This window comes from Topomyia yanbarensis, chromosome 2 (assembly GCF_030247195.1).
Source record: "Topomyia yanbarensis strain Yona2022 chromosome 2, ASM3024719v1, whole genome shotgun sequence".
Classification (NCBI taxonomy): Eukaryota; Metazoa; Arthropoda; class Insecta; order Diptera; family Culicidae; genus Topomyia; species Topomyia yanbarensis.
The window spans coordinates 25963054-25983329 of record NC_080671.1 but is presented as its reverse complement, the minus strand read 5'-3'; the positions used below and the strand labels follow the sequence as shown (position 1 = coordinate 25983329).

The window sequence follows — 20276 nt, the reverse complement described above, 5'->3', positions numbered from 1 at the left end:
TTTATTCTTCATTCGTTTTTCATATAGCGTATCTCGATGAACGTGGAATATCTAGAGGAACAAAATAAGTATAATAAATATACCCATAAATTTCAGAAACTTCAATTTTTTTGACAATTGCTCTACAAATCACCCTTTTTTCCCAAAATGTGTATAATACCGCAACTTCTTTTATTTTTTCAGGAACAAAACTTTTCTCATGTGATCCCTATTCGTATTTTACACTAAACGTGGTAACTTAAATAAACATTTATTGCTAAATGAAGTTAATATGTGCGAATTAAAGATAAAAATGTGAAATCGAGACTAAATGATGTTTCTGAATTTTACCGGTAAAGAATCTATTTTAATTTTGTTCCTAAGGATTTTTCACGTTCAACGAGGTACAGTTTATTAAAATTGAGTGAAGAATAAGAGAGATATATGCACGAGAAAATGATAAAATTTAATATGAATGACAAAAGGCCATATAACCTCAACTTCTCGTATTCGGGCAAAGGTCAAAAAGGTTCCGTTAGATTTCTGAGATTTTTTCACATTAAATAAACTGCAAAATATATATAATTTGCATCACGGAGCAGAAAAGTATTAATAATAGGGGATTTTGGAGACAAAATGACTCAGTACCCCATTTTTCCGTATTTTTCGAGAAACAGAAATATCTCCATTCAAATACTAAGGTAATTTCCATTAAAAAAAGAGGTACGAATAGTAATTTTCTAAATGTTTATTCAAAAGTTATAGCATTTTCCTCAATGTTTTCCCATAGCATAAATTTCAAAAATTTCAAGCGAGGTTGGCGGAGGTCTAGAATTGTCCAAATGATGTGAAATTTGGCATCTGAGATTACTTTGACATTTGCCACAATATGAGAGGGAGGGGCTTTGAGAATTCAATTTTTTTTTTGCGATGCCCTATTGTAACTGTATATTTGGACATATTTGAAATGTAAAAATACATGTAAATTTTGAAAAGTCATGGCAAGATTTGACAAATTTGCATAAAACCAATATATTTTATATTGGCGAAGCAAGGTTATATGGAAAAATGTCTTTACTCAGATTTGATTTATTTGAGAAAGACAGGAAAGCATTCAGATATTAATATTTAAGATATTAATATTTGAAAGTGCGTATTTTTAAATGGAAATCATGTATACTGTAAATCATCGATCTATTTTAACTAGAATTTGACATAACTATAGCAACATTGATTTTTCATGACCACCCTAAAGCCGCTTCGGTCAAAAGAAGTTAATTATTACGCACAATAAATCTTTCTAAGACAAGTCTAAATCCAAAAATGAAAGCGTGAACAATTGTTTCGTGCCAATGTCGTTTCCTGGACCACTGTGCCAAACCTCGACTTTTATACACGTGGGACTTTTGACACATAACCAGGGTGGCCAGATAGAATTCCTTAATATCGGTAGGGTCACTAAAAGTTTATCGGTAGTTATCGGTAGGCCGGGTTATTGTCCCAAAAACGTAGTGTTGACAACGAATTGTAAAATACTGAAAACACAGATCTCAGACCAAACCCAACTCAAAAATGAATGTTGAGTAGGATGTGTCCAACATCAATAAAAATCAGTAGTTTTCGGTAGGGATAAGAAAATATCGGTAGTTTTGCCTTGGTCGTCTGTGAATCGGTAGGGAAGACCAAAATCGGTAGGACTACCGATAAATCGGTAGGTCTGGCCACCCTGCACATAACCACGTGTTTTAAGTTGTCATGTAAATGGTTTGACAGATTTACCAACCAGCGCTTTGATTCTCCGCCTGTGACCCTTAAGCCCAAGTCCCGACGATAAAGATGTTTTTTTTTTGTCTGCGATTCTTCAATCCACGCTAGACTCTCAAAATTATTTATAGCAGAACACTCAGGAACGATATGTAGTTTGTATAGGATATATTTTGATCGGAGCGCAAATTTGAAATAATAACAAACTCACATACGAAAAATATAATGCTTGTTTAACCTAAGGAAAACTATGATAATTTTAGCGAAGAGAGAACCGTTCGCTAAGAAATGTGTGTAGACTGCCTCTGTATACGTGAATCTTTGTGGCATGTATTTGCAAGCTTGCCAGTTACGGATTGGAATCTATCTTCATCTTAGAGGCTTACTCTTTGATGGGGACATATTTCACCACTGCCTGGAAATCTGAAACAGCTTTACCGAAACTAGATCGGTATTATTGTTCAAAAACACTTTCTATCAATATTTACTTTTCCAGAAAAGCGTACCGATCTAATCAGTTTACTTTTTAATTTATAAGGGGTACTCTGGTTACAGTGGAACAAGTTTGAATTTCTTTTAATTTCATGCAATTGAGAAAGAGACTACCAGTTGCTCATATTTTTATTTATTAATTTGTCAGCTCAAAAGATCAGCCCTTTGTGATTAGTTATTAAATATTAAAGTGAACGAAAACGTGTGTTCGACATGCTTGTACGTGTACGAAATTCCAAACAATATGAGTTTTTAATAATAAGTGAAAATCCTGTCGAAAAAGCTTGTCGTCAACGCGAAATAAATTTAAAATAGATAAACTGGGCGCCAGTTAGACGCTAAATCCAAACAGTTTATACAACATATGTGAACGCTTAAAGCAACTGGCTGATACCGAGTGATGTCTCGGTTAGCCAAGCACAGCAGCTGAGTCGCTGACGAGTATAGGGAAACGAACTCTGTCTTTTGACATGAGAACCACACGCCTGTAGTTATGAAACATATATTTTTTCCCAAAGAAAAAAATGGATTAACCAATTTGCGCATGAGAGCACAACAGCTAACTTAGAAAAGTTGAATTTGAATGTTTCGTGTACCCCTCATCAGTAACTGACACCAACTTGCTGTCAGTTAGACTATATATCCTTTATGCTTCAGGCGTTCACATGTGTTGGATTTAGTGTTTATCTAGCGCCAATTTGGTGTCAGTTTGGATATATAGTCTAACTATCAGTTACTGACGAGTGTAACAAGAAAAAATTAAAATCCAACTTTTCTAAATTTGCAGTCGTGCCCTCATGAGCAAATCGGTCCATCATTTTTTTTTCTTTAGGGAAAATATATATTGCATATATCAACATTGTTTTCTGACCTTGTATCATGCCATGTTCGGATAGTTTGGATATAATATCGTGAGAAGTGTCGTGTGCTCGGGTGAAACAATAAGAGACGCTGTACCTGTGTGCCTCATCAAAGTTGGTGCGCATTATTTTGTGCGACTGCAACAAAGACGATGCGTTGATTTTTGCTGCTCAATGTTCTTTGCAATTTATTAATATCAACGTGTTATGTTACGTTATGTCTCTGGACTCGAGCATAAATGCAACTCTTCGATCCTTAAGAGGGAACATCTTCTCCTGCGCCTAGAAACTATAAGAGAAACAATATTGCCTAACCTGAGATTCATTGTAAAGACCAAAAGGTTACCCATAAGGGGACACCAAATATAGCAGATCGAGTAATTGCACGTCCGTATCATCATCTAAGACATCGTGGACTCGATATTTACATCTTTTGGCATTTCTCTTAAAAATCTTTTGATCACTTTTATCACTTTTATAATGAGAACATTTTTGAAGCAGGCGAAATGGCCCCTCCTTGCAGCGATCATATCCTTCGGTGGTTAATCCATCGAACGAGGTAACAGATTTGATCACAATTCTACAGTGAAATTTCTGACGTATCATTACGAAAATCGAATTTCCATTATGCATTATGCATTTGCATTACGATATACATGGCTCCTTCAGAAACAGACCTCAACTTTCACGATTTTGATATTATTCGTTTGGGCCTAGAAGACCCTTACTTTACTTTTGGGAATCAAAAAGTGAAATGGCTTGCCAAGTCAGGATCAAAGGCAAATATCTCTGTGTTCTTTCCACTTATATTTTCCACAGAGCCCCGGTTGGCCCCGGACGAATTTGTGGTATTGCGGAACTACTCCCCGTATCGTAACTATTCTTAGGATACGTGAACTCTCATGGTTCGGTATGGAATTGTTTATGATCATTTTGAATACGGAAGAAATGAAACGGATTCCTACGCCACCGACACGTCTGGTTAGATTGCATGTGGAAGATAATCCCAATTTATTTTGTAAATGAATCTGCCTGATTCTGCGAAAAGGCGGTTTTCAAGTTTATGTTCCTTGCGAGTAATATTGTCCCTCAAGACTAGGCAAATTAGAGTCTTCACCATGCTAAAAGCGAGAATACTTGCCTCCGATCGCAATTCGCATCGACCAATTGTCTTGCTGTCCTATTTTCAGAAGTTGTGCGAGAAAAAGATTTCGTTCCGCTTCGACAAGCAAAAGGCTTTCTGTCAGATATACAATTTGGCTTCCGCAAAGGCAAACGGATTGCCTTGGGTTACTTTCAACAGAAATTCAAATGGTATATACCAACAAACAGTAAATGGCATTCAGTTTCTATAAACCTTCTTTTAGAGAATTTGCACCAGCATGATCTATCACTCGTTTAATTTTTTTTTTCCTAAAATTGTTATCTGAAAAGTACCAGTTTTTTTGCACGGTGGTTCTACAATATCAGAATTTACTGTATCAGTATTTAGAAAACTCTTCTTCAGGGCTCATGTCCTAGCTTCCTACTCTCCAACTTTTGCGTGTTTGACATTGACCAATATCTTGTCAATTCTAGCAAGCGCAGACAATATGCAGATGGCGGAGGGGTCTCTGTTATAGGACCCAAAGCTGTCGATTTGCAAGGACCTCTGCCTTTTTTCTAGTTGGGTTCTTCAGCTGGGTATCGGATTCTTCACGGAGAAAACTTTCAAGGAAGCGTGAACCAGCACAACTACTGCTTTTATTGCTAGATCAAACTATCGCTCAGGTGTTAACGTTAAAATATTTCGGGATCTGGTTCGAATCTAACTGTATCTGGGGATGCCACATTAGGTATCTGAAACAGAAACGCCAACAAAGGATTAACTTTCTCCTCATGATAACTGTGACATGATGAGATGCCCATCCAAGGGACCTGGTCAGGTTGTACCAAACAACGACATTGTCGGTGATGGAGTACGGCTATTTTCGATCCGCTGCGAACATACATACATTTCATCAAACTGGAGTGAATCTAGTATTGCTGTTTGCGTATTGCTTTGGGTTGCATGCACTCGATCCTGTACGTTGACTACATGGCACTGAATATAAACCCTTCTTCGTATAATCCCTACCGTGACCGTTTCTTAGATACTTCTGATTCAACTGTATACATCGATACATCTATGAAGGAAGAACTTCGTGGAATACCGGATCACATGCTCCCACAAGTAATCCTCAATATATTTTATAATAATTTCCGAGAAGTCGACTGTGACCAAATGTTCTACATCGACGGATCAAATGTCCATGGGTTTACTGGCTTAATATTCAGTTTACTCTTAGGATCATTGACACTTTGCCCACAGATCACTACTTCATCATTTCGGACGGCCTCAGCTGCATTGACGGCTAAAAAGCAATTTCCGTATTTTCTGACGAAGATACGGGAGTTCCTCCATACCTTATTCGGAATTTTTTACCAGATTACGTTAGTTCAGAGTTCCCCCGTCCTGTCTTGTGCACACGACCAGCACAAGAGTGCCATTATGTGACCGCCTTTGCCTTCACCACTACGCATACATACAAGGAATTTGAAGTAAGAGCGACCTCTTGGTCTGACTACTTTTGAAAGATTCAATACGGATCTGAAGAATACCGCCCGTAGACCAGGTTCATGACGTCATTAATAGACTGAGGCTGCTGATCTGCTGTTCGCCTGAATGTTGCAAATTTTGTACTACTTTCTCTGTCGTTACGTGAGCTTACTCTGCCCTGTCCTTGAAACGATTGCTTTTACACCGATGTAGGAAATAAGCTACTTTCTAAATATGATACCCAAATTTGAATGTCTTATCCCAGTTTTAATTGTTCAATTCTATTATATCTCTTGTTAAAAACCTTAACTAACAGTCTTAAAAATATACGTTTTGTTGACCCCATCCCCGCCCCCTCGTCACCTGCTCTTAAAAAAATCAATTGGACTCATCTTGTATATCGAATTATATTCCTGGTTTTGAGATACCTGTAAAATTTTTCCTCTTAGATTTAATATAAAAAATTGACACAATTTAAAAAAAATGGTTGGTCCGGCTGCCACAAAACTCCGAAAAGCATCACTAGTGTCATTGGAATAGGAGGTGGTCGATAGATGACGAAAAATGATGATTGACCCCATTCTAAAAGCCAAAGTAACCACTTCCGATGATCATAAAATCTTAGAAACCCATAAGATTGAAGTGATTCGATGGTTAAAATTGTCATTTGAAGCTATTCTGAAATTCCAAATAGCGACTTCCGTTTACTGTAACACTTTATAAAGTACAGGAAGGAAATCGATATTTGAAGTCTTTTTGAATGTCAAGATGATGACTTATATTTTTCATCCGTGAACGCATAGGTCTGGCCATCTTATTTGATGTAGCCAATCGGATTCTGCTCAAACAAATACATATAATGATGATACTGTACTACAACTAACAAGTATACAAAATATGATGGTAGTACACAGCTAAAACACAGCTAAACCAAATAAAAGCTTATGCAGAAGACAGTTGCGTGACAAAATGTACATAAGAATATGATATCAAATCATAAACGGAACACCAGATAAACCATAAACTCTGATGATTGATCAGCAAAAGCAATTTTTTGTGTTGATCAAAACCTTTGTGAATGAAGCTAACAGTATATATTTCATTCTTTCGCTATTTTGATTGAATTTCGGGACATGATATTGTTTACTAAAGACCACAACACTTAATTCTAAACCACAATCAACCACAAGACTTATATAGGTTTTGAGAAAATCGGAATAAGGTAATTGCAGTCGGCTGTTATAAAACAATTTGATGGAAAACTCCGTTTTGTTGTAAAGTTGTTACTTAGGATTTACAAATAACAAATTTCCGTCGACTAGATTTGATAACGACTAGAATCATCAATTTCTGTCATCAACTTAAGATTTCCTTAGAAATGACACCCATATTCGTGATGGTTAACCATGTTTGGTTGTAACCAGAAGCCGTTATCGTCGATTTTCAAATTGCGTTACTTATCATGTTGATGATAGTTTTCAGTAATTTACGGTTACCGATGGCATTTTGGATTCCAAAATAGTCGCTATCATCATATTCACGCCCATATTGGAGTTTTGTAGTAGCCATAAGCCGTTATCTTGGATTACAAAAATGAAATGAATCATCAATTTTGGTCATCTACTGATTACCCATTTTCAAATGATATCCAGGTAATTGAAGGTTTGAAGATGCCTTCTTGGATTTCAAAATGACGTGAATCATCAATCCTTTCAATTGACATCTATATTAGATTTCATAGTTGTGCGATGACCGGTAGTTGCATTGACTTTTAAAATAACTTTAAATATCAATTTCCATTGGACTTCAAATGACACACATATTTATGATCGTTTCAATTTATTTATGGTAAGCGATGGCCATCGTATTGAATTTTGATTATTATCTACTGCCCACCACGTTTCAATTGACATTTACATCTATTATGGATTTTAGTGTTTTGTGGTAAGCAGAAGTCGTCAGTTTTGAATTTTCAATCTAAAAAAAAACATGATAAACTGCATTGCAAATTATTACCACTGTTTATGCATTTATTATCCGGAGTTGATTTTTCTAGGACACCAAATGGCAATAACGCAATAATCGCGAGATAATTACTTTTGACCAGCTTATCACAGTTCTAGATCATTATGCGAGAGCTGCCAATACCCGGTACCCGCATCGCAAACAAAGTGCAATCCAATCATGGCTCTTTTCTAAGGATGCTGAACAAAGTTTTGCATTCTTGATAAAGCTATTGCGGTCTGAACAAGATATTGAAAGCTAAAGCGTTTTTTTTTTCTTCTGCCGATCGAATCAGCATGATTGAAGGGAGCCTACCCGTAGTGCAGGACAATAGTGCACACAAGGCGTCTCGGCGGAAGTTTTATACTGCACACTGACCTGCACGAGCTTCAGATGGGAATCTTTATCCGAGTTATTTTTTGTGGCATAGTTGCAAAAACTGGATTTACATTGTAATGTTGATTCCGATAGTAAAATTATACTCTGTCTTGGTAGTTAAAAAACGCGATTGAAAGTTGGTCATCATAGAATTAAAAACGCTTTACTTTTTTGCTGCTCGCAAGTGTTCATCCACATCAGCAGTATTCTATTATTTGTCTATCAGCAATGCAGAGACATAACTATCGGGTTTGTTCTAGAGAAGAACAATTACACTTTCTACCAATCCAATTGGCCATTGCGTATCAGAAAGGCTATAAATTTTTCGCACACAACAAAAACCAGAAATATACACTTTGTTGTATAAATCAATAGTGATGACAATTGGGTTAAACTATTTTGTGAATGGCGGGCACAATATCTATCACATAATACTTATAACGCAAATCCAAGACTTAATATTGGAAAAATGCATTATAGTATCACTCAAGGTATAGGTAAAAGGTTAAATTTTAAGCTAGGATGGTCGTTTAAATATTCAACTTCAACAGTAACGACCATTATCTCGATAATCATCAGAAAGTTTTTCGTCACATTATACACACAAAAAATGATATCCCATAACTCTTCGCTGGTACCGCAACAGCTTTAACGAACATACACGATAGCTATCCGGACTCGCCAGTGCCATCCTCGTGAGAGAATATGATCCTAATGAATTATTTATGACGATAAATCTTTCTGAATAAAAAAAAATTATAGGTGGATGCGATGGAGCTTTATTGTTGGACAGATATGTGCATTGTATTTTCGCGATTTTCCAAGCTACTCGCTGCAGTAGAGTTGGCAATGCACTTACCATAATGTAGAAGGTTCCATTCTACTTCGGAAGAGATAAATGTGCTATGATTGTAGGGAAGGACAGTTGTGACTCCTGCAAAAGAGAAGAAAATGGGAATTTGTTAGAGCAATTATTTTACAATTTAAGATAATTTTGTTTGTTTCGATAGCATTTTGTGGCTGCACTTAGAGAAGAGCAATTTAGTTGCATTTCGACAAATAAGAAGATATCCCCAGTCAATTGAATAAAACATTAGTTTCATTTTTGATCAAAAATCATTTAAATAAATTAAATCAATTTTTTTCTTATAAATCCAGCTTTTTTAAATAACTTTATTTATAATCTATAGACTTTTATCTTGAAGATTTTTTTTTCGAGAGTCGTCCTACTGAAGGTGTAGAGCTAGGGCCTTTGGCAGGGCTCCCCGTCCGAATCACTCACTACAATTACAGACGAGACGAGAAATGTCACCCACTAAAACACTGCTTCATGCCAATTGCAGCGGGGCGTCGTTCTGAATGTGATATTCATTGTACGGGTCAGATATGTGTGAGTATAGGGATACCGCGATCGCGTGAAGGGCTCGAGCATTTGTACGTTAACGTGTTCGATCGCGTGTGCGTTTGTATTTCGCGTGTGCTAACCTGTATGTAATTTCGCGTGTATAAATTCTATTTTATAACCGTGTATCCTTTCGCATATTCGCGTGTGTTCTTTGATGATCGTGCGCGGACCGTGAATCTGATACTGATTTTCGGTGTACGGTTCAGATACTAGAAGAATGTGAGTTTTTCCATATCATCAGAATTCCCGGTCATATCGCTATGGAACTAGTTGTCTAGTGGATATGAACGTTATTTTTGATTGGTCCAACTGAATGTATGGGCCAAAGTTGCTAGAATGAATGATTTCCGGATGTGACCGATTCATGATCGCACGATCATGGACGTTTGTAGGTTCGCGTTTGAGACATCCTAAGTACTAAAATGTTCACCTTATTACGGGGGTTTTATAAAGTTTGCGCGATCGCGAACGTAGATATGCGTGGTTGATCGCGAAGGGTTTAAGCGTCCCTATGTTAACGTGTTTGTCGCGTGTATAAATTCGATTTTGTAACCATGTGGCCATTCACACATTTGCGTGCGTTCTTGGATGGTTACGCGGATCGTCATTCTGATATTTAGTTTTCGGTTTACGGCCGCTAGAGGGTTATTTGGTGGATATGGGGGTTATTTTTTGACTGGTCAGTATAGGACAGTATAGGACTTAAAAAAAGTAATAGATGAGAGATGTAATAGATTAGACAGGTACGAGATACTGATAAAATTACGATGATCACATGACAAATATACATTAGTACTTCAAACACTACTAATACTTGAATAGCCATCCAGCCAACCAGCATATAATTTCTTGGTTGATTGCTTGTTGTGAGCTGATAAAGAGAGGAACAAAAAATAGGCCCTCCCGGCCTCCTCGATACACCACTATCGAGGCGTATTGTAATCAATATCTTGAAGCGGGCTTCTTATATAAATCAAATTCTGTGCAGTCATAACGATTGGTGGATTATTAGCATGAGAACTAATTAACCTCTAGTGGTAGAACTTGGTCAAAATAGAAACTAAAAAGAGCCAAGGTCCGTATATTTAGATAACTCTATTGAATCTATTGTGGCTTGATGTTTACAATACCATCAATCTGCGATGACGAATTTTTGAAAACTTATAAGTTTAAATGGATGTGTTCGACAATTTATATGGAAAAACTTATTACCTCGCACTTTCATCGCTAGGTGGTAGTGCATGCTTTAGATTATCACCACAAATGAAAGTAAGAAAATACAACGTCTTCGAAGAAGTTATTGAAATTTTAACGAATGATGGTGCGTCAGAGAAGATTTTAGTACCATATTTCATAAGATAGAAAGCGCATTAGTTTAGTAATGCGAGAAGAGACAGAATATAGACATGTTCGGAACAATTACTGAAAGATGTGTGCTCTACAACTTTGTAGAAGACTACTAGTTTCTATCTATCACCGTTACACACAGTCGGGTCTTCGAACAAAAGTCGGACTAAACCAAATATGTTGCCCAATCTGGGTGAAAATTACATGTTAAGATAATTTTGGGGTGCTGAGCTCATTTTTTATGTTATAGTTATACAAGATGAGATAAATTTTCCCATACAGTGTTATCGAACCTTTCTTATTTGCATTTGCATGCATTTTACTGTTTAGATATAACTAAAACTATATATAATAACATAACTGGATAAAACTACCCTCTGGGCAAAAAGGGGCAAAACGAGACCTTGAAATTCGAAAACTAGAGATGATTTCCCATAGAATGTATAATAAGTGACCGTTCCAAATCCTTGTTTCACCTGATTGTGAAAAAAGAATTTGCTATCAACCCACTTAAGATATATTTGCAATAATATTACTTTGTTTGAATTAAATTTAGCGAATATGTTGAAATGGTTAACAAAGTTCTTAAAATAGCCCTTTAAAATGGAACTAGTTGTGCTCAAATCAGATTAAAATTGAAAGAACAACATGATTTTGAAGTGAAGATAGATACTGTGATTTCGAAAATTAATTTCATTAGAATTGTCTGACACAGCGATGTTTAAATTGCAATTAAAAATCTAATTCTCATTCGATTCACTTTGCACTTTGGAGAATATATCATTCAATACGTAGGAAACCTAGGATAAACAAAAAATATCAATATTTGAAACATAGGTTTTTACCGGTCTCCGGCCACTGAGCGTTAAGAGGTTTGTCCTGGTGCCCCCGGCAAACCAAAAATTGTATATTAATGTAGAAAAAGAAATTTTGTCTAAAAAAATCAAAATCGTTTAGTTAGTCAATTTCAGTCTGTAGAAGTAGATTTGATATCGTTTATTAGAAGAAACACGATTTTATAACGACATTTCGATCAAAATCGCATTTATGTATAAATTGCATTGTGTTCGATCGGAAACTTACATTCATGTAGCTATATTCAAATTCACCAAAATCGTATTCTCATTCATATTTAATCGTATTGTGCTTCAAACTCGTCGCTGTTGTGCTATCTTATGACAAGCGCCATTTAGCACATTTCGAGAAAAACGATTTTTAAAGTTTGAGATTGAATATCTTGAGACTTGTAAATGCTATAAACAATCCAAAGAAGACAATTGATGCTTCTATCTATTCTGCATTAATCTCTCAAATATTACGAAGATCGGTTGACTATGTTGCGAGTTTTTACTATGAATGTAAACAAAAGTCGCACTCACACGTGTCATAGGCGTGTATTGATGACAAAAATTGTATGACGTGTCATAATCGTGCATAGAAAATTTTCCATAGAAAAAAATCATCAATTTATAACTTTTATTCATATCTTTGCGTTCATATGGTCTATAAACAATCGGTGAAATGCATTTTGAAGGAAATGAGTCAGGGAATCTAGAAAAAATTGTTATTTTTGGTTACAGTGTTGCCAAACATCCTTTATTTTCAATTTAAAACTAAAACTGTGTTTTTCTCACAACTCTTGTAATTTTCTTTTGAAAATGTTTATGCCATTGTGTTCCTCAGACATTTTCACACATAAAAACATCTAAAACTTCAATATAACTTGAGCAAATCCCTAGATACAGTGATTTGAAGCAAAAAGCTCACAATTTCTCATTATGTTTCTCGCAATATCTAAGTAACCAAGTAGAATTTCAAAATTCTGAAATCGCCACTTTGTGGAGATTTTTCAAACAAGTAATGTGGCATATCTAACTCAGTTTACCCCAAAATGGCGTTTGTCATAAGATAGCACAACAGCGACGAACTGTGTCGGATTTATAGCTTCTCAAAGTTGTTACTATGTGTAGGAATAGTCATTATACAGCACAAAGTTATGTATGACTTCAAAAAGTTAGATACTATTTAACATATCACAACAAATAAACACCGATTTTGCAAAGTCTTTTACGACTTCTCTCATTTGTTCCAATTCTCAATGGTACATATATGGCGAAGATATATCGGATTAACGTTTCTCTACTTACAGACGAAGTGTGACGAGGAAATATTGCCTAGTTCCTTTTGATTGAAATAGGTCTGTGTAGTCGTCTCTGTGCAATAACTCAGATGTCGCAAGTTCGAATCTGTAATATCGAAATGCAAAATATCGAAATGTGTTTCTGAAGCGGCGGCGGCAACAACTATAGAAAAACCTTTTTTGCCTATTTGGCTATGGACGCGCTAAATCGTATTCAGAGTTGGCAGCACCCTCTCAGATTTTAATGAAACTTTCTGTACATGAAGACTTTGTCACTTTGCATACTTTGTTTTTCCAAAAATGATCTAGACTGTCTTTTGAAAAGGGACAAACCTTTTGTACAATTTTTTTCTAATGGCTATAGTCTAAAAAAAATGTTGTGGGAGTGGTTTGGCATGAAATTAGTTAAATTATTGAATAAAAATATTGAAAAATCGTCTCCTACACTGAAAAAAATCGATTTTAAAAACTTAGCTTACAATCGATTTACAAAAAAACCCATCTTTGATTTGGATGAAATTTTGCTGCAAGATAAGTAATTATGTTCCATACCTACCGTCAAAGATTCAAGTTGGGCACTTTCAAGGAAAAAAAATTATTCGAAAAAAAACTTTTCCTTGTCCAAACTGATTTTTTTTGTCAGTGTATTTTTATCAAAAACTAAACCAATAAAAGTCATAATCATCTCGGAATCCAATTTCCCAACGGCTAGTTGCCTGATACACACAAAAAGCACCAGTAACGAATTTTGTTTATATTCATAACAAACTTGAATGAGGGCCAAGATAAGCCATTTAACTTCATCAATATATGCGAGATTTAATTAAATACCACTTGGCCGTGTACGAAGAAGTATCTTGTCTATGTACCCGCCCGGGAACTAGAGATTGATGGTGTACTCTCCGACAGGGGCTTTAATTGCGAAGTATGGGGTTCGCTCCTTCCACGACCTTTTGCTTCGGCCAGTGAAAATGCTGGTTCGTGCGTTCGTTCGTTTAGGAAAAATCAATCAGACCTACAGTGACTTATTGCATTATTGGCACGCTGTGGAAAATGCGGCGAGAATCATGAAAAGTTTTCCTACTGTTGAGAGACTTCGCATGATCTCTCGACATATCCCGCATATAAATTACGTGGGGACAAAATGAAGTATTCTTTTAAGGAACGCTCTGCCAAGAAATGCAAAAGAGCGCTACGCCATCGACGACGACCAATTTCTACGTTTCCTTGTACACTAAAGAGCGTGAGTCTGACCATCCCATTGTGGGAACATCTTCTAATGTGTTTAGTTTTCTCTCCTAAGCTTCCTCGCAAAGGCCTGAGAGTGTCCCTTGAAGGGTTCTGTTACAAAACCGAAGTGAGTGGTTCCTAGTCTCGGTAATCTTAAAAACTAGCAGGAATTTCTACATAGGACATCAGAAACCCCAAGTGTCCCTATATTTCAGTCCCTACATTTTCCCCCAGGTTTTACACAACGCATTTGCACTACGTTTAAAGGTCAGACGAAACGAGTACCCGACGCGAGCAACTGTGAACAGTCTCCTACTTTGTGGTGGGTAGAGATTGCTTAGAATTGTACCCGAAAGGGACTTTTGAACGTCGGATCCCCGAATTTTTCCCAATATACGCGACGCTACAAATGCAAATGAAAAACTTGATGAAAGCTGAAAAATGCGATTATTGGCACCGATTCGTCGACGTTTTAACGGACGGATCATCACAGAAACAATGTTTCGTCTGGTGGCTAGGGTCTAAGTTGTGTATTCGATTCATCCTGTGATTGGAATACACAGAACGTTCGTCTTATGATGACAGCTATGCATCGCTTTTATGCTAATTATTATGAAAGTAGTGGTGAGTGCAATCATAAAAGAGGCTGTGCTGCCAACATTGTCCCCACAAAATTGATGGTTTTATATTTACCTATCAACGACCATGCCCACATCGTTACAGTTACAGGAGGCTCTCTGTTTGATGGAGCATGAAAAGGACTCTTTGTATTTCCTGGAGAAAACATGGAAAATCCGAAAAATCGTAGCAGATTACCTTAGTTTGAGTTCTTTCGCAGTGCTCCATTCCGGGCAATAAGAAGGCGGCACTTTGATTAGAATAATGAGAAGATGGACATTTAGGCATTAGAAGGTGATATTTATGAATGAACGCCTAGCTTCAACGAGTTTTTAAATATTTCGATGGAAGTTCAGGAATCCCAAAGGTATGAACAGACCTTGGTATAACATAATGGATGAGGGTAATGACTTCATTCGGGTAATATCTCGGGTCATGTACAACCATCCATACGTAGAACGCCCATCTCCGGCGTATTGGGGTCGTGGAGAGCAGTCTCTTCGCTTGTGCTGGCGGTTATCGCGATATTATACATGTTGTCTGGTCGTGTTCTAGTATCAGATCTCCGTTAAACGAATCTCTTCTGCCTCGTTCCAGTCCAGTCCGAGATGCTATACCAAATTCGTTAGTGATACTTTTTGCATGTATCAGGCAACTCGCAGTTGGGAAATTGGGCTCTGAGATGATTATGACTTTCATTGGTTTGGTTTTCGATAAAAATACACTGAAATTAAAAATTCGGTATGGACAAGGAAAAGTTTTTTTCAAATAACTTTTTTCCTTATAAAAGCCCAACTTGAATTTTTGACGGTAGGTATAGAACATAATTACCTATCTTGGAACAAAATTTCATCCAAATTAAAGATGAGGTTTTTTTTGTAAATCGATATTTATTGGCTTGAAAACTACCGAGTGATAACACATTATACAGGCAAAGATAGCGCGAGATGTTATAAATTACGGAAAGTATTTCTTATTTTCGATATCGGATTGTTTTTGGAATACAAGTATACGAGCGATAATAACGAACACTGAAGGGAAATATAAAGGATTGTTAACCTGATGCACGGGCTTATTAGCAATAACGGAGCTAGAAATTAGGTTCACAAAAACAGACGCGGCGAATTTTCAATACGTATTGACCCGTGATCATCGATACTAGTCAGATTAGTCATATTGGGGCTAATTTCCGATCAACTATTCATTTTTACGGCAATGTTTTCTCGACTAGATCTGTTCGCACCCTCTCATTCTGCTACTATCGGCAGAAGGCTGATAGCACCCAGTCGTCGCCGGTCTAAGGACTAAATGTCATCAATAGACTTAGACTCGCGTGGAGGCATGAGATGGGAAACTTGTGAGAATTTTGTTATTCCACCATTTGAGACTTTTTGTTACAAAGTCGTCATGCATAGAAAGTTTCATTAAAATCTGAGAGGGTTCTGCCAACATTTGTTCGAGTTGGCGCGAAATTCGTCTATGTTGGATATAATTGATGTGTCCTAATGCAGTTCTTACATGTTGATCTTCTTTATCGACAAAATATAGTTGATCGTATATAATGTTCCAAAATCGTATACGAATTATTGATATTGTATTAAATGTAAGATTGTGTCGATTATGCATCTGTAAATGTTATCTCAAGAATCACTTCAATATGAGAAGTAATCGCATTCAAGGCGTATATTGTTGACAGGAATTGTCAATTTCAGCAGGTATGTGCCTATATGGACTCCACTTTGGTACGCATATCCCGTTTTTCCGCATTTAGTATGATTCTTTTGGGGATATATGAACACTTATGATTCAGATGCAAATTGAATATACCATGAAAAAGGTTTGCTGGGTCCTCTATGTGGTGAAACGTGGAACTAAAATTTTCTAACCAAGAGATAAATCATATTATGTACCAAAGTTCTTTCAAAAATACCACTCAACAAAACCCAACAGTTATTTCGTACAATAAGGAAATCGGGATTCGATTCATCACCATGTGTTGTCAGGCCCCATGCAAAACTGACTCAGACATCACTTCCTTAAAATATTTAACAACTTTTCCTAACAAAGTTGGATTGATCAGCAGTGTTCAAAAAAGTTGTAGTCACGAAAATTATCTTTCTTTTTTTGTTTTTGTTTTTTTTTTCTGATGCGAACAAGTATTTCTAAAACTTTGTCATAGTAAGGTACGCCTAATATTAATTTTTATCAGATCATGGGGAATATTCATACGAACAAGTTGGCGAAATTATTCAATGTTGACAAATTAACTACAACGTAATTCAAGCGTTCGAAAATCGTTTCTCGACAGCACGGAAGACTGAATATCAGGGAGAAATCGAAAGCCGGAGGCCACAAAAACGACGAAAGGAGTGACCATCTGTTTCAAGCGGTACCCCTACCTCTCTATACAAGACGTTTTCAACCGTGCTTTGGCTAAAAAAAACGACTTAGACTGTTGACTTACAACAAAGTGATGCCTTCAAATCGTGACGATAAGAAAAATTAAAGGACAAGACACGACGCAGTTACATTGAAAATGCAGCATTATTAACCCTTAAATGCACAAATCAATTTTTTCATTATATATTCGTCCTAATAAGGACAGTTCGCTAATAACTATGTTTTGGGATACGGGACGAGAATCCTTTGAAACAATTCGAACCTTGCCGGTGATTCGTTTCTGCTGCATACACACAGACGAATTCCTCTTTCGCAGCTCATGTCACTATGTAACACAAGGCGATCTCTTTTATTAACTTTTTGGTGCAGATGGAAGACCATCCTTTTGCGCGACAAGTAAAAATATTTTCATCAATCGTTTTGGTGTGGCTTTCGCTTAGTCGCAGGGTTGCCACATTCACTGATTTCTTTGAGGTTTTGGAAGAACTATCGGGTTGGTAGATTATTTTAAAGAATATTTGCATATTTTATGATTCACGTTCGCAAAGAAATGCCTCGTGTGGCAGGCCATCTGTACCTGTGGCTTGAAGAGTGACATTTACATCGCAACCGGAACCATCAACCAATTCATGCACAGGAGTGCCTGGAAAAACGTATGTTGCCTTCCTTCAAGCAACACAATTGTTCCGTTCTGTTTTGGCCGGGTTTGGCAACTTGCCATGACGGAAAAAAGTCATGTTAAAGTATGCCGCGAACAACGTCCAGGTGGTACTCAAAAATATGAACCTTCTCAACACGACTGAGCTACACTCGATAGAAAAAAACTATTAGGCAATCGTCAAGCGGAACCTCAAGAAGACGCGACAGTTGTCAGCGAGATGCAGTTTAAGGCAAACTGGTGTTCTTCGGCGAGGAAAGTGACCAAGAAGGCTTTGCAAAACTCAGAGGTCAAACCAAAGGCTCGACAATTAGCATTCGTTAAAAAAGAAGGTTGTGTAAATATTTTTTCTTTATTCTAGCGCATGAATTGAACTTACAAAAGAAACATCATTTAATTTTTTAATAAAACGTTTAACCGATTTAAACACATTGTTGGTTGACCAATTTTTTATCGTGAAACACTTTATTCGTCCTACAAATACATCAACAATGAGTCTAGTTCATTGCTAAACTTGTTATTTTGTTGCAATAAATCGTATTTCGGTTGTTACACTTTCATTCTATTCAAAGTTTTGCATCGTCCATATTTTACAACTCGAACGCAGCAGTGCCCACTACATAAGTTGAAATTTTAGTATTCGCATAATTCGATCAGTGGTTAACCACGCAATAAAATACAATGGGGACTCCATCTCAAACACGAATCAGCAGAACATTAGGCCACCATCCAAGTCCACCGAATCCGGTTGGATCTCTGTGTGCTGGCTGGTCGATGGCCACCGGAAAAGCAGCTCGAACTTGCTTCGAAAGTCTATTTGCGGTTGACCATAAACAAATTGGTAAAATAATTGAATTTGGTTTTCAACTCCTCGATGTGATTGCAAACGGGGGTTGCTGTTGCCCGTACGAACAGACGCAGTTTTGTCGACTAACTTTGAGACTAGGAAACATTATATTCCCAGATATGGTTTTGCTGTAGCCTATAAATTTGTAATTGGTTGGCACTCGGTTTTAATTGAATTTTTAAACAGGGAACATTAAAATGAAATATTTATTCTACGGAATGCTGGTGGACAAGGGAACATCAAACGCGTAGACTGACACGGTGCTGAAGTGACAATAATTGGTAGGAAAATTTCCCAGTCTCGCGACACTCGCCAGTAGGCGGATGGTGAATTTAATTATATTTAATGACAAAAAATACGAATTTCATAAATTACCTACATGAAGCGGGATGATGTGATGGTCAGGAACAATAATGATATTACCACTAGTAGGCTGCGAAAATGCGTGTTGTACAATAGCTGATATTAACTGGTTTTTATGCGTTTTATATATGGTACCATCACTTGAGAACACTTCTGGTAGGTGAAACAGATGATTTTAATTTGCCATAATGGTATTGATGTCGGTTCTAGTGAAGTGGAAAAGGAAAGGGAAAGGGGGTATCTCGTTATTATACAGGTGCAGAGAGATGTGACCGATTCGCATTGATGAAATCCTCGACTCATCTCAGTAGAAGGCACGAAAGGCTTTGAGTATGCTCATATGATTCTGTGATAACAAGTGCCTTCTTATTTTATTTACACAATCTTGCTCTGTTTCACTTAAGTACTAGACTGCCGATATACGAATAATTACCCCTTGTATATAGGGAATTTCATAGAACATTGGACAATTATGCGTATAACGGCAATATTTTTTCAATGATAGAGGTCTTATCCTACCGGTTATTTGCCTCTTTTTTCGGATTTACGAATGTGTATTTTTACCAAACAACTTTTAGACATTTTAAGAACGGAAAAAAGAATACAGGCAACTTAATTTTACCTTTACTTGACATAGTAAAAAGAATGTTTAAATTGATCATATATTTATTCAAAATCTAGAAACAGGTATTAATCAATCCCCCTAGAGGTTTTTATAGCACCCCGAAAAGGATCGGATGATCTTCTGGATGCTTTCGACTATAAACCTGTGTTTATATCATCGCTGGTTTCCTCCAAACTCCACTCTGTGTAATTGAAAAATACATAATCTTCGTGATGCTGCCCAAAAAATTTGGCAGCTTTTGGAAAAAATTACACACGAAAACAGTTTACGTCTACTTTCAAGCGATGCCTACTTCGATTTCTCAAAGTTATGGTATACAAGATATAGTTAGAATTGATATTCAGTTTATTCCATGCTACCAAATTACAACCAACAAAAATCCTCGTACGACGTGGTTTAATAAACACAATACCTCCCAAGCTACCTTTCGAGGCGAAAAAGAATCCCTCCGTGACGACAGGATTAATTTCCCGCCAACATACAATTATCCTTTCTCACAATCCACCCCGTCGCGGATGATTCAGGTGGAAAATGAGAAAATGTCGTGTATGTTACCAAAAGCATTCGGTCGGTGATATGATATTCCTG

At 36.8% G+C, this 20276-nt stretch overlaps 1 protein-coding gene and 1 pseudogene across 11 annotated transcripts in view; one reads left to right on the top strand and one right to left on the bottom strand.

The window, feature by feature from the left end:
• Positions 1-20276, bottom strand: part of LOC131678825 (stress-activated protein kinase JNK) — a 324602-nt gene that overhangs the window by 88870 nt on the left and 215456 nt on the right. For all 11 annotated transcript variants that reach the window (XM_058959193.1, XM_058959187.1, XM_058959188.1 and 8 more), the window contains one exon: positions 8915-8989. The gene's annotated coding sequence lies outside the window, so the exon portion shown is untranslated. The remainder of the gene's footprint in view (positions 1-8914; positions 8990-20276) is intronic.
• The window catches only part of LOC131679366 (folliculin-interacting protein 2-like), an 85162-nt pseudogene that overhangs the window by 3196 nt on the left and 61690 nt on the right, over positions 1-20276 (top strand).